Source organism: Molossus molossus, unplaced genomic scaffold, assembly GCF_014108415.1.
Source record: "Molossus molossus isolate mMolMol1 unplaced genomic scaffold, mMolMol1.p scaffold_m16_p_13, whole genome shotgun sequence".
NCBI lineage: Eukaryota > Metazoa > Chordata > Mammalia > Chiroptera > Molossidae > Molossus > Molossus molossus.
In genome coordinates, this window is record NW_023425348.1 from 20215463 (window position 1) to 20231853 (window position 16391).

The window sequence follows — 16391 nt, forward strand, 5'->3', positions numbered from 1 at the left end:
ATTTGTGTACAAGTTTTTGTGTGAACATATATATTTTCAGTTCTCTTGGGCATATATCTAGTAGTCTCATTTTTTAAAACTTTCACTTAATTCTGAAATGAAATGTTTTTACACTATTATTCACATTTTTTAAATGAATCACCTATATGTACAACATGGTGTTCGTCTTTTATTGGTTTCTAAGAACTCTTTATATATGTTATATATAATTGTCAAATTGTTGCAGCTCAATTGTTGAATTTTTAATAATTATTTTAAATTTAAACTGTACCCACGTTAGACAGCACTTAAAAATCTACATGTTATTATAAAACAATTAGCAGGATCCTCTTTATTTGTTCTCCCTAGAAATAACAACTTACCTTCATATGTCTTTTTTTTTAAGAGTTGGCGGAGCCAGCTGAGACTTTATTTTGGGGGGGAAAAACCCAGTTATTTGGCTTTTAGTTGGGGGCATGGGAAAGAGGCATCCCCCAGACAGTAAACTCCCCCACCACAAGAGTGAGCTGAGGACTGAGGCTGAGCCTCAAGTGGATATCCTGTGCTCCCTGCCCCCTGCACAGCTCCTTTCCCACAGGCTGGGAGGTCAGGTGGGACCGCAGTAGTCGTTCACTTGGGCAGGACATCAGATGATTCAGACACCGTCCTCCCATCTTGGGTCTCAATCTTCTTTACAATCACCGTCTTGGAGGAGCTGGTGTGGCTGAAGGAGCCAGAGCTCCTGCCAGAGCCCAAGTTGGCCTGGAAGCCAGGCTATGTTGAGTTTCCCATAACCACACCTGAGTAGCCGCTGGTGGTCTTGGTATGGATACTCGTGTTCTGCATCCTAGATTCCAGCCAGTTCTCCTAGCCCTCCAGCAGCTTTCAGTAGGTGGCAGTCTCCATGCCCAGGGCCAGCTTGACGTTCATGAGCTCCTGGTACTCATGTAGCTGCTGGGCCATGTCCTGCTTGGTGGTTCTCAGAGATGCTTCCAGCTCAGCCACCCCGGCCTGAGCATCCTTGATGGCCAGTTCCCCACACTGCTGTGCAGCAGCAAAGGCAGCCTCCAGGGAAGCTATCTGGCCTTTGAGGCCCTCGATCTCAGCCTGGAGTTTGCTGATGTTTTGGTTCACTTCAGAAATCCTGGTATTCATATGACACAGGTCATCCCCATAGTTCCCAGCTCCTCATACTTGATCTGGTACATGGTCTCAGCCTCAGCCTCTCGGCGATCTCCTTTTACTGGGCCTTGACCTCAGCAATGATTCTATCCAGGTCCAGGGAGCAATTGTTGTCCATAGATATGTCAGAGATCTGGGCCTATAGCTCACGAATGTCTTCTTCACACAGATGCCTGTAGAAGTTGATTTCATTGGTCAGCCCTTCCAGGCAGGACCCCAGCTCTGCCTTATTCATGTAAGCTTCATCCACATCCTTCTTGATGAGCACAAATTCATTTTTCATCTCTGTGCACTTGTTGACCTAATTCTCATACTTATTCTTCAAGTCCTCTACCAGCTTCAGGGGGCTCAGCAGGCTCTGGTTCACTTGAACAGCTATAATGCCCCCCATACTTCCAGCCCCACTGTAACCCCTGGCCAGACTCATGTTGGTGCTCAGGCCAACCCTGTAAACACTGGCTATCGGGGAAAAGGCCGAGGAGCTGATGCAAGTGCCAGGCCCTCTTGAGTAGGAGTGGCTGCTAAAGGCCTGGAGGCCAGAGGTGTACACCTTGTAGATCTTCTGGGTCATCTTTGTGGACATGGTGGAAGCTGGAATGGAGGTGAGGAGGCTGAACTAGACAGAGATTTGAGAAGGAGCCAAAAATCTGCTTCTCTTACCTCCATATTTCTAAACAACATGCTTATACTGTCATTCTTGGTATTTCAGTTTCATATGTGATATGCTAACCTCTGACTATATACTATTTCTTATACCATTCTCTACTCTTTTCTGCACACTTCCCATTCAGCCTACTAAAGTACTTACTAATATATTATAATTTTTGTTATACTAATATTTAATAATTGCATTATTATGACTGTAAATATAATTTTTTGCTGTTGTCAAATATATTTCCTTTGTTCAACTTTTTGTTTTGATTATTAAAAATTATGATTTTCAGTTTACTTATCAATATAATTTATTGCTAATTCCTACTCTACCAGAGTGTGGAGTAAGCAATAACATTCAAACATAGTAGGTGTCCTATTATTTTTCTCTCTGGTAGCCATCCCTTCTCTATTTGTCTCGGCTGGTTTGCTTAGTACCTAGAATCTTCCTTTACCATCATCCTGGGGAATTTTTTTTTAGCCTTTTTCTGTGTTTTTCTGTGTTGGTGCTTGGGTCCTCTAAGAACTGGATGCCCAAATGGAGTTAAATGAGGAAAGATTTTATTAGGGAAATGCCTGTGAGCAAAAATGAAGAGGAAGCTGCAAGAGGCTGAGGGATCCATAAGACAACAAGGCAAATCTGACTCTGAGGGTAGGATGTTTGAATGGAAGTGTCTTAGATTTCTGTGTCATCTGATGAAAGTTAAGCAAATCTTCAAGTGGCCCATCAGAAGAGTTCTATGTCTCTCAGGAATAAGCCTGCCTTGGGACTAATGCATGGGAAGTGTGGACTGGGATGAATTTCAGAGCATAGCAGCTAGGGCCTTGGTCAGTTCTACTCCTGTAATTGTGGGACTGTAAGGTACATTCTAATGGCCACAACAGTCACCTTGTTTCTTAGATTTCTTATCTTTGTTTTCTCAGTTTACTCCTTGTTTTGGTATATCGCATCCTCTAGTAGCTTAAGATGACTGTGCACTAAGAGCCAGTGTTCAATATTTCTTAAATATTTGATTAGTCCCATTTTCTCAATGTAAATAGTCTGAAATGGCCATAGGTTTCTTTAGGCAAGAGTAAGAATCTTTATAGTACACCTTTGTCGAAGGCATTGCAGGGTCCTTCTCACTGGGACCTGTTCATCTCTTCATTTACTAGGTTCCAGATCTAAAATTTGTGTTGGGTTTGGGAATTGACTTTTTAATTAATTAATTTTTTTAATCCTTACCTGAGGATATTTTTCCACTTATCTTCAGACAGATTACAAGGGAGGGAGGGAGGGAGGAAAGGAGGGGGGAGGGAAGAGAGAGAGAGAGAGAGAGAGAGAGAGAGAGAGAGAGAGAGAGAGAGAAACATCGATGCAAGTGAGACATCGACAGTTTGCCTCCCGCGCAACCCCCACCAGGGCCGTGGATGAACTGCAACCGAGGTACCTGCCCTTGGCCAGAATCAAACCAGGTCTCATTGGTCCACGGGCCGACGCTCTAACCACTGAGAAAACCTGCCAGGGCAGAATTGACTTTTTATTAGGACCACAGTCATTGGCTTTCTGCTCCTCCTTTCTTGCCTTTTTTGGATTGTAGATGTTAAGTAAGTAGTACCCTTCAAAGGAGGTGGCTATTTTGCCCCTAGAAACCCCTAATTCTATTAATCATTCCAGTCAAGTTTTCCTGGCTGCCTCTTTAACCATACTGATTGTTATGGTCAATGTAGTTCCCGGGCTTCTGGCAGTTAAGTGCTGCTACCAGCTATCTCTTAATTTGGAGGCTCATTATATCCATTGGAATTAGCGAGACCTGCTCTGTGACCTCTCATAACTTCAGCCGTGGTCTACAGAGGAGAACCAATAGAAGTTCTTAGTGATACCACCCCTCACTTAACCAACATGAGAGGACCCTACTGAGGCTTCTCTACCACAAGCCAAATAGGTATCTCTCAGTTTTCCCCACTTTCTCTCCTGGCTGACAGGAAGAGAACTATCGTTAAATCCCAGCACAATGCAGCTAGGCAAGTGCTGAGCCTGAAGGATCTGCAAGAAGGATCTGCATGGTGAGAGAGGCACCAGCATCACTGAGAACTTCAATGGTGTCTCTCTGTAGTCTGGGGTAGAAGAGTGGGCACAGAGCTGGGGGTCTGCGGAGCCCAGATTCTGAGTAGATGTCCCCATATCATGTTTCCATGCTCTTACTTTAGTCTAACAGGGCATTTAATTTCCTCCTCAGCTCCTCAGCTGTGTTCTCTTCCACTGCAGGGATATAAGGATCTCTTTGTAGGCAATAGCACCGCAAGGATATACTGGCTCTCACACTTAGCCTTTAATTGTTTGTTAACTGCCTTTAGTGTGTCACTGTCCTTGCATGCACTGTCGCTTCTGCATCTTTTAAAGGCCTGGATTATTGCATTGGTCAACCTGTTTTTCCCCACTGGAATGTCTCCCCAGGTCATTATCTGTGAAATATTAAGGTGTTGAGTCACCACCTTGTGCTAGGAACAATCTATGGTCAACAATCCACTCAGGTTAGGGTTCTCCTTGTCAGCTGGGGAGTGATCCAATCTCTGCCCTGCAGGCTGCTCTCTTGGGGCATTCCCAGCACCAATTATGTCAGTTCAGTTTCTGAGAAGCAGATACCATGATGGAATTAGAGATGTATGAGATTTATTGGGAGGAAACACCTGTGAAGGAGCAGGCATCATCCAGGAAAGCCTTGATATTATAATGTGTGTCTGACACCTGAGAAAGGAGGGAGTGAAGGAAGAAGCATGTCAGAGAAAAAAGTCTTTCTTAGGCCAAGGATACACCTGTGAGAAAAGAATGCTCACTGGAAGAGTCCCCCATTGGGTAAGAATGGTCTGTTTCTAGTACTTACACTACAGTCATGCATTCACTTAACAGAGCTATGTTCTGAGAAATCCGTCATTAGGTGGTTTCAGTTTCATCATTGTGCAAACAACGTAGAGTGTGCTCACACACAGTTAGATGGTAGAGCCCACTGCACACCTAGGCTGCATGGCACAGCTGTTGCTCATAGGCTAAAAACCTGTACATACAGCATGTTACTACACTGAATACTATAGGCAATTGTAAAACAATGGTAAGTATTTGTGTGTCTAAACACACAAATTGCCTGAAGAGGCAATTAAATGCCCTGTTAGACTAAAGTAAGAGCTTGGAGGACTGGAAGTTGCTCTGGGTGAGCCAGTGAGTGAGTGGTGAGTGATTATGAAGGCCTAGGACATTACTGTACACTTTATAAACATTGTATACTGGCATTGCCACAAATATAGCAGTAATGTGTTGAGCTACATGTACCAATAGCTACATGTTACTAGGCGATAGGAATTTTTCAGCTCCATTATAACCTTATGGGACCACTGTTGTTGACTGAAGCACCATTATGCAGTGCATGACTGTGTAATCAGTTGTTGGGAACAGACTGAGGGAGTGAGGCAAGCCTGTGAACACTCATGGATGCTGAAGGCTCAACAGATAAAAGCTGTCAGTCAATATCCTCCTTGGCACAAGTTGTCTCTTGAAAGGAAATCTGAGCAGTAAACCCCATGGCCGCCATTTCTGTCCTTTGCCCACTGATCTGTAATGTCTGTCTGCTTTGTCATAAATCAGCTATCTTTGTTTTCATGGATTTATTTTTGGGTTCTTTATTCAGTTCCATTGATTTTTATATGTATCCCTACAGCAATACTACATTATCTTAATTTTAAGAGCTTTCTATTAAGTCATTTTATTTGATAAAGCATGTGTCTCCACATTGTTCTTACACAGGTGTATCTGGGCTCTTGTTCCTTTCCTCTTTCACATAAATTTTGAGATCAGTTTGCCAGGTTTCACAAACAGCCCTTTAGCCTTTTCACTGGAACTGCATTGAATATTTAAGATCAGTAGGAAGAACTGACATCTTTATTATGTTGAGTCTTCAGATCCAAAGATGTGGTATATCCATTCATTTATTAAAGTTTTTAAAAATGTCTCAATAATTTTTTTCCAGAAAAGGCTTGCATATCTTTTAAAATATTTATCATTGGTACTTAAAATTTTTGCCATTGATATAAATGGTACTTTTCTTTTCAAAAGTTACATTTTCTATGAACATAGGGGTACACATATTCTTTCTGATTGGTGTTGTAGGCTTCTTAGGGATACATTCCTAGAAGTGGGATCACTGGGTCAAATGGCAGTTCAATTTTTAACTTTTTGAGGTAACATCATAGTGTTTTCCATGGTGGCTGCACCAGTCTGCATTCCCACCAGCAGTGTACTAGAGTCCCCTTTTCTCCACACCCTCACCGGCACTTGTTTGAGGATTTTTTTTTTTTAGGAAATTATTTTAGATTTATTGTTCAAGTTTTAAGTTCTGTAACAATGACTAGCATTTTATATTTAGTTCCATGTTTTTTAAAAAAATCTTTATTGTTGAATGTATTACAGATGTTCCTCTATTTTCCCCATTGAACCCCCTCCTCCCCACTCCCACCGCCCTCCCCACTCCCACCCCTCTGCCACCTCCCTCCCACCTTTTCCCACACTGTTGTCTGTGTCCATTGGTTATGCATGTAAGTTCTTTGGTTTATTTTTCCCCAACCCCCAAACTCCTTCCCTTTGAGGTTTGTCAGTCTAGCAACAAATTTGTACTTCTTAATCCCTTCACCTTTTTCACCCATTCCCCTAACCCCCCTCCCATCTGGCAACCAACAAAATGTTCTCTGTATCTATGAGAATGTTTCTGTTCTGCCTGTTCATTTTGTTTGTAGATTCCATTGCCTATAGATATGTATTCATTGCCATTTTGTTTGTTCATATATTTTATCTTTTTCTTCAAAAAGACCCTTCATCATTTCATGTAATAACGGTTTGGTGGGGATGAACTCTTTTAACTTTTTCTTGTCTGGGAAACTTTTTATATGGCCATCGATTCTAAATAACAGCTTTGCAGGATAGGGTAATCTTGGTCGTAGGTTCTTGCTTTTCATCACTCTGAATATTTCTTGCCACTCCCTTCTGGCCTGCAAAGTTTCTTTTGAGAAATCAGCTGACAGTCTTATGGGAACTCCCCTGTAGGTAACTAGCTGCTTTTCTCTTGCTGCTTTTAAGATTCTCTCTTTGTCTTGAACCTTTTGCACTTTGATGATGATGTGTCTTGGTGTGGTCCTCTTGGGGTTCATCTTGTTTGGGACTCTCTGTGCTTCCTGGACTAGTATATCTGTTTCCTTCACCAAGTCAGGGAAGTTTTCTGCCATTATTGTTTTAAATAGGTTTTTGAGCCCTGGCCAGTTTGGCTCAGCGGTTAGAGCGTCGGCCTGCGGTCCGGAGAGACCCGGGTTCGGTTCCCGCTAAGGGCACGTATTTTGGTTGCAGTTTGTCCCCGGCCCTGGTTGGTTGTGCGGGTGGCAGCCACTCGATGTGTCCCTTCACATCGATGTTTCTCTCTCTCTCTCTCCCTCCCAATCTATCTGTACAAAAAAAATGGAAAAATATCCTCGGGTGAGGATTAAAAAAAATAATAATAAATAAATAAATAAATAAATAGGTTTTTGATTTCTTGTTCTCTCTCTTCTCCTTCTGGCACCCCCAAGATGCGAATGTTGGCATGCTTGAAGTTGTCCCAGAGGCCCCTTACACTATCCTCATTTTTTTGGATTCTTTTTTCTTTTTGCTGTTCTGATTGGGTGTTTTTTGCTTCCTTATATTCCAAATCAATGCTTTGCTTCTTGGATTTACGTACTCTACTATTGAATCTGTGTAAATTATTCTTTATTTCAGTTAGTGCCTCCTTCATTTCTGACTGTGCATCCTTCATTTCTGACTGGTCCTTTTTTATGCTCTTGAGGCCCTCACTAAGTTCACTGAGGTTCTCACTAAGTTCATTGAGCATCCTTATTAGCAGTATTTTGAACTCAGCATCTGTTAGGTTGCTTATCTCCATTTCGCTTAGTTCTTTTCTTGGGGTTTTGTTCTGTTCTTTCATTTGGAACCTGTTTCTTTGTCTCCTCATTTTGGCTGCCTCCCTGTGTTTGTTTCTGTGTATTACTTCACGAGAGGTATGGGGCTAGCTGAGACCAGATGCTGCTTGTTTGAAAGGATTTAGGAAAACCTGAAACAGGATCCAAGACAGGCCAATCCTATGGTTAAGCAAGTGGCAACAGCTTGGGTGGGCCTGAAAGTTGGGTGGGGCGGGGCCTCAGGGAATCACCAGGGCAGGGTTACCAGTGTGAGCCAGGTTGCTAGAGTCCCAGATATGGTGGCTATCTGCCTCCCCAGGGAAGGGCTCACCAAAGGAACAAAGGCCTCTGACAGCACGTTTGTCCCTGAGAAAGCCCCCTCTCCAGCCCTCGCTCCAGTGCCAAACAGCTCAGTTCTTCCCTGTATGTCTCTGGTGCCCCTCGAGCTGCCTCCCCTCCAAGCTTAGAGGATAGAGTCCGGTAAGTCCGTGTGCGGGCCCTTTAAGGAGCTGCCTCCCTGAGCCTCAGTTCCTGCTGGTTTCCAGATCTTAGCTATTATAAAAAGTGCTGCTATGAACAGAAGTTATGGGGACTTCTCTTCCTGGCACTGGAACCCTGAGCAGGGTGACTGGTGTGGGACGGGGACCCCTCACTCCTCAGGGAGGACCTTCCCAGCTGAGGTGTCCCTCCTGATTTTTATCCACCACCCATGGGTGTGGGACCAGCCCGTCAGCCTCTGCCCCTCCTACCAGTCTCAATGCTGCTGCTTATTTAATTTTGTAGTTGTAGGACTTCCATTTATCTTCATTTCAGGCAGTTTTGAATGATGGTTTGTTCTCCAGTTTAGTTGTAACTTTGATGTGGTTATGGGAGGACGCGATACTGTGTTTACCTACGCCGCCATCTTGAACAAAAGTCCCTCCTGTTGTTTGATGATTTGTTGATGGCGGCTATTCTGACAGGTGTGAGGTGATACCTCATTGTTGTTTCAATTTGCATCTCTCTGATGATTAGTGATGTTGAGCATTTCTTCATATGTCTCTTGGCCATTTGTATGTCCTGTTTGGAGAGGTGTCTATTGAGTTCCTTTGCCCATTTTTAAATTGGGTTCTTTGTCTTCCTTTTGTTGAGCTGTATGAGCACTGTATATATTTTGGAAATTAACCCCTTATCTGATGTATCATTGGCAATTATGGTCTCCTATATAGTGTGTTCCCTTTCCATTTTGATGTTTTTTTCTTTTGCTGTGCAGAAGCTTTTTAGTTTGATGCAGTCCCATGTGTTCATTTATTTCTTTGTTTCTGTTGCCTTAGGTGATGTATCAGTGAAAATTCTGCTGTATATGTCTGAAATTTTGTTGTCTTCATTTTCTTCTAGAATTTTTATGGATTCATGAGTAACATTGAAGTCTTATCCATTTTAAGTTTATTCTTGTGTATAGTGTAAATTGGTGGTCTAGCTTCATTTTTTTGCATGTAGCTGTCCAATGTTCCCAACACCATTTATTGAAGAGACTGTACGCACCCCTATGTTCATAGCAGCACTTTTTATAATAGCTAAGATCTGGAAATCAGCAGGAACTGAGGCTCAGGGAGGCAGCTCCTTAAAGGGCCCGCACACGGACTTACCGGACTCTATCCTCTAAGCTTGGAGGGGAGGCAGCTCGAGGGGCACCAGAGACATACAGGGAAGAACTGAGCTGTTTGGCACTGGAGCGAGGGCTGGAGAGGGGGCTTTCTCAGGGACAAACGTGCTGTCAGAGGCCTTTGTTCCTTTGGTGAGCCCTTCCCTGGGGAGGCAGATAGCCACCATATCTGGGACTCTAGCAACCTGGCTCACACTGGTAACCCTGCCCTGGTGATTCCCTGAGGCCCCGCCCCACCCAACTTTCAGGCCCACCCAAGCTGTTGCCACTTGCTTAACCATAGGATTGGCCTGTCTTGGATCCTGTTTCAGGTTTTCCTAAATCCTTTCAAACAAGCAGCATCTGGTCTCAGCTAGCCCCATACCTCTCGTGAAGTAATACACAGAAACAAACACAGGGAGGCAGCCAAAATGAGGAGACAAAGAAACAGGTTCCAAATGAAAGAACAGAACAAAACCCCAAGAAAAGAACTAAGCGAAATGGAGATAAGCAACCTAACAGATGCTGAGTTCAAAATACTGCTAATAAGGATGCTCAATGAACTTAGTGAGAACCTCAGTGAACTTAGTGAGGGCCTCAAGAGCATAAAAAAGGACCAGTCAGAAATGAAGGATGCACAGTCAGAAATGAAGGAGGCACTAACTGAAATAAAGAATAATTTACACAGATTCAATAGTAGAGTACGTAAATCCAAGAAGCAAAGCATTGATTTGGAATATAAGGAAGCAAAAAACACCCAATCAGAACAGCAAAAAGAAAAAAGAATCCAAAAAAATGAGGATAGTGTAAGGGGCCTCTGGGACAACTTCAAGCATGCCAACATTCGCATCTTGGGGGTGCCAGAAGGAGAAGAGAGAGAACAAGAAATCAAAAACCTATTTATTTATTTATTTATTTATTATTATTTTTTTTAATCCTCACCCGAGGATATTTTTCCATTTTTTTTGTACAGATAGATTGGGAGGGAGAGAGAGAGAGAAACATCGATGTGAAGGGACACATCGAGTGGCTGCCACCCGCACAACCAACCAGGGCCGGGGACAAACTGCAACCAAAGTACGTGCCCTTAGCGGGAACCGAACCCGGGTCTCTCCGGACCGCAGGCCGACGCTCTAACCGCTGAGCCAAACTGGCCAGGGCTCAAAAACCTATTTAAAACAATAATGGCAGAAAACTTCCCTGACTTGGTGAAGGAAACAGATATACTAGTCCAGGAAGCACAGAGAGTCCCAAACAAGATGAACCCCAAGAGGACCACACCAAGACACATCATCATCAAAGTGCAAAAGGTTCAAGACAAAGAGAGAATCTTAAAAGCAGCAAGAGAAAAGCAGCTAGTTACCTACAGGGGAGTTCCCATAAGACTGTCAGCTGATTTCTCAAAAGAAACTTTACAGGCCAGAAGGGAGTGGCAAGAAATATTCAGAGTGATGAAAAGCAAGAACCTACGACCAAGATTACCCTATCCTGCAAAGCTGTTATTTAGAATCGATGGCCATATAAAAAGTTTCCCAGACAAGAAAAAGTTAAAAGAGTTCATCCCCACCAAACCGTTATTACATGAAATGATGAAGGGTCTTTTTGAAGAAAAAGATAAAATATATGAACAAACAAAATGGCAATGAATACATATCTATAGGCAATGGAATCTACAAACAAAATGAACAGGCAGAACAGAAACATTCTCATAGATACAGAGAACATTTTGTTGGTTGCCAGATGGGAGGGGGGTTAGGGGAATGGGTGAAAAAGGTGAAGGGATTAAGAAGTACAAATTTGTTGCTAGACTGACAAACCTCAAAGGAAAAGGCGTTGGAGGATGGGAAGAATTTAACCAAAGAACTTACATGCATAACCAATGGACAAAGACAATAGTGTGGGAAACGGCAGGAGGGGGGCGGGAGTGAGGAGGTGGGGGTCAGTGAGGGAAAATAGAGGAACATCTGTAATACATTCAACAATAAAGTTAAAAAAAATAAATAAAAAAGTTACATTTTCTGTTTCTTCCTGGTATAGATTCATGCCTTTCAGACTCTAACTTGAGGCCAAGGGGACTGCCCTTTATGCCCCACAGCCACCAGGCATTGGATAAGGACTAAGTGAAGAGCCTTTAGGCCCCAGGGCAATGCCTGGAGAGTGACTCAACTGAGAGCTGCTAACTGCTGACCTGAAGGGGAATCACAGCAGAATATCACAGCAACCGCTAAATGCACTTTACTGGGTTAAACAAATTTTCTTTTATTCTGAGGTTGTTAAACACTCCTGGTTTGGTAAAAGAAGGGGAGTTGCCCAGCTCTGTTAGGTGGGGATTTGGATCTGGTGTCTAACTGCTTCTTAAACAGACTTTAGACTAATCCTGTTTCAGTCTCACCTTTACCCCAGTTTCCTTCAAACCTGAGCTTTTCTGTGGCTCTGCAGGACAAACTGCTTTTAGGCTTCCCCCGCTGCCAGCAAAGTTTTTAGCTTTCTTTGGTCATATGAATCAGTTACTTGCTTTCTAACCCTCAAGGTTTGGTGCCGTCTTCTCTCCTGGTCTTTTTTCCTTGTACTTTTTTATCATTCGGTTGTTTAGGTTGGGTTTAGGAAGGAGCAGGGGTAAGTGTGTGTTCAATTGCTCTCTTTGCCTGGAAGCTTTCTCAGTATTCTGATTTGGAGATTTATGAGGCAAAGAAAGCAGATGGAGTTTGACAAATGCTGTTTCTGCTGCCTGAAATTACCCTTTCTTCCTTATCCATCTTTGCTTGTCTAACCCATCTTTCAGGTCCCTGTTTAGCAGTCACATTGTCCAGGAAGCGTGCCTTCTTCTACAGCCCAAATCTGGTTTAGATACTCTTTCTGTGATTGCATTATAATCTTTGTTACTTGTAACATTTACCACACTCTGATGTAATTGCTTGTTTACCAGCCTTTGAAGCAGAGCTTGAGTGGTGCCTTAGACCATTCCTCGATCCTGACACATTGTTTACCAGCCTTTGAGAACTCATAGATGATACATTTATTGAGGGGGCTGTATTTGATTTCTATTGGAGATGATTAAGAGGTACTCAATAGTAAACCCATAAATAAAAGAATCACAGAACTTTGATTTCCAAAAAATGCAGTAACTTATAAAGGTCTAATTTTTCTGTAGATAAGTGTTGTTTTCTTTCTTTTCTCTGCTGGACTACAGAAACCAAAAGGGCAAAATACTAGTTTTATTTCCATGGACATTCGAATATAGATGTTATCAATGCTTTAACCAATGCTATTTAAAAAGTACTTAGATGTCATCACTAAAATGAGGAGTGTGGTGTAGAGGATGTGTAAAGTTCTTTCTTACTTTAAAATTCTTTGAGTGTTTACTACTGAAACTTCTAATATCTAGGCATTATAAAAAATCTCTAGGAGAAAGGCATTTTGACTACTACTACATAAGCAATAAAATATGAGGATAAAATATTAAAAATAGAGATTTAAAAATGTTTTAGAAAAAATATCTAGGTGTTTCATAAATATTTTTGGGTCATAATTCAAATTTTATGAAATATAAGCATTAACAATAATTAAGGCAACACTTTAATGTTATATTTTTGCTTAACTAGTTTACCATTTTATAGTACAATATTTTAATAGTGTCTTATTTTTTTAATTGAATGATTTGGCGGGGGGGAGAGACAGAGAGAGAGAGAAATATCGATTTGTTGTTCCACTTATTTATGCATTCATCAGTTACTCTTGTATGTGCCCTGATCAGAGATCAAACCCGCATCCTTGGCATATTAGGACGACGCTCTAACTAACTTAGCTATCTGGCCAGGGCCTCTAATAGTATTTTATTATACTTTGTTTTCAAAAGCACCAACCACTGGAACAAAAGTCAGGCTGATATAATCATTCCAAAGAAAATTCTTGGGAAGTTTTTCACTGATATTCATATATAGGGAAATTAAAGCAAGTTTATGCTTAGTTACTCATCTTCTGATTCTGAAGGTACAGGAGCACCTTTTAGAAATATATTGTGTAAAGAACGCCCTGGAAAATTCTTCGGTGGCAAGCATAACCCAAACCTCCATCATGGAAAATCTGTCCTAGGAAATCTGGAAAGGCTAACTTTGAGGAGTGTTCTTTCTCCTCTCATGTGTATGCTTTTATCAAAGAAGACAGTCTCATATGTGCTTAATTTTTTGGACTTATCTGATAAAAAAATGCATGAAGTATGAAAAATATAGAAAAACTTATTAAGAAATAATGAAAATCCCCTGAAATCTTACTACTGAGAAACCACTACTGTTAGTATTTTGTTACATTAATTTCTTGTTTTCTCTGTTTACTCTCATAGTTAAGACACTAAACCTGCAGCCTCATAACTCTCTTCTTTCACTAGCAATGAATCATTGCTATTTCTCTATTTCATTAGTCTTTAAAAACATGATTTTAATGGTTCTGTAATGGTTGTCATGTGAATGCATTTAACAAATTTTCTATAATCATGTAGAGTGCTTTATTAAAATTCCTATTATAACAATAATCTTTATTACACATAATTGTCTTGTTATCCTTGAAGACATTCAGTATTTAACTCTGAAGAGTAACAGTAGAGTTTTATAGTAGACACTTGTTTGAGATAATGTGAAATGTATATAAATCAGAAAAATAATATATTTACTCTGTTTAATTATTTGTATTAGTGATTGGAGAATTTTATTTATTTACTTTTTAATTAATTAATTTATTTTTGTTACAGATGTTTCTCCGATTCCCTCTCCCCAACCCTCCCCGCCCTGTCCCCAGCTTGTTGTCCATGTCCATTGTCCATGCATACATGCATATAAGTTCTGTGGTTTATCTCTCCCCCACCGCCCCCTCTTCTGGGGATTGTCAGTCTGTACCCCACTTCCATGTCTCTGGGACTACCTCGTTACTCAGACTGTTATGTTCATTATATTCCACAAACAAGTGAGATCATATGATACTTGTCTTTCTCTGTTTGGCTTGTTTCGCTTAGGATAATACTTTCCAGGTCTCTTTATGTCGTCTCAAAGGATAAGAGATCTTTCTTTCTTACAGCTGCATAGTACTCCATTGTGTATATGTACCACTGCTTTTCTATCCATTCGTCTACTGATGGACATTTGGGCTGTTTCCAGATTTTAGCTATTGTAAATAGTGCTGCTGCAAACATGGGGGTACATATATTCTTTCTGATTGGTGTTTCAATGGGGAATTTTATTTATATTATTTGTATTATTAATCTTAACCAACTTATATCATATCAGAATGAATTATATCATGAACCATAGTCTATGTGAAATATACATATATATAATATATACATATATTCATATATAAATATAAAACAATATTTTAAAAGAAAACAAGTGTTGTCAGAGACCACTGGTTGCAAGCTATTAGTGAGTGAAGCTATCTTATTGATTGTAAACATCATTTAAAAAATTGAGAGCCTGGTTGGTGTGGCTCAGTGGATTGAGAGTTGTCCCATGCACCAGGTCACTGGTTTGATTTATGGTTGATGTTTCTATGTCTCTCTCCCTCTCCTTTCCTCTCTAAAATCAATGAAAATATATTTTAAAAATTGAGATACAATTGACATGTTTTTAGGTGTACAACATAATAATTTGATGTATGTATATATTGCAAAATGATTACCACAAGAAGTTTAGTTAACATCCAAGCAACTTTCAAATTCCTTAAAAAAATTAAAACTAGAACTATTAGCCCTTGCTGGTGTGGCTCATTTGGTTGGAGCATTGTCCGGTACACCACAACATGGTGGGTTCTATTCTCAGTTGGCAAGGGTTGGGGGGTGCGTGTGGGAAGCAACTGATGGATGTTTCTCTCTCACATCAATGTTTTTTCTCTCTCTCTCTCTCCCCCTTCCTCTCTCTAAAAAAAAAAAAAAAAAAATCAATGACAAATGTTATTTAAAAAAATAGATAATATGATCCAGCAATTCCAATCTGAGTATTCTGAAGGAAACAAAATCATTATCTCGAAAAGATATCTGCAGCATTATAGAAACAACCAGTATTATTAAAGCTAATGGCATTAACTGTGATAGACGACGCCACTGTTTTATGACCACTAGAGGGCAGTATATTACATTAGTTTTTTAAAAAAATATCAGACATAATAGCTTAATATATATTGAACTAGTTTTACAACTGATTATGATAGACATAAAATCACACTTAGAAACAAGTTGGACTGTTAATTTAATGTTATTTGAGGACCTACTACGTGACACACACCAAATTCGTGATATATTGAAGAATTAAAATATATTCTAAAATTGCCCCGCTGGTGTGGCTCAGTGAATTGAGTGTCATCCCAGGGACTGAGAGGTCCTGGTTAATTCCCCGTCAGGGCACATGTCTGGGTTTCAGGCTCCATCCCCAGTAGCGGGTGTGCAGGAGGCGGTTGATCAAGGGATGTTTCTTTCTCTCCCTCTCTCTCTCTAAAAAAATAAATAAAAACATATTAAAACATAAATAAATAAAATAAAATATGTTCTAAAATTTAGTAAGAAGAAAACCATGATAATATAAGGCAGTTATTCATGTGTTTTTGGCTTATGTCTGCCTTTTCAACCTCATATCCAGCCACTACTCAACTTGCAACATGAGCTGAAGTCATGCTAAATTACTTGTATTGTCTTGCACATACTGTTCTCCCTTCCTGGAATATTGTTTGTGCTTCTTTCTGTCTGGTGAACCCAACTTATACCTCAAGCCCCAATGCCCTGACTTTCCCAAGCAGAAATAAGTGCACGTAAATGCTTTCTCTATCCCACTCCTTTGGGGCCAAGTTTAGCCCTATTACAGTTGATTACTTATGTCTCTTCCCCCCAAGAAACTGAGCTACTGGAAGGCAGAGGATGTTATTTTTGCTTCTCTAGCTGTGGTAGTGCCTGTCACATAGTGCTTAAAATACATATTTAATAAATGTATTTATTAAATATTAAATAAATAGCAAATTAAAGTGC

The 16391-nt window shown here is 40.7% G+C and overlaps 1 pseudogene; it reads right to left on the reverse strand.

Annotated features, from left to right (window-relative positions):
* Positions 1–609: 609 nt before the first annotated feature.
* Positions 610–1492, reverse strand: LOC118627475 (annotated as a pseudogene).
* Between the last annotated feature and the right edge of the window lie 14899 nt (positions 1493–16391).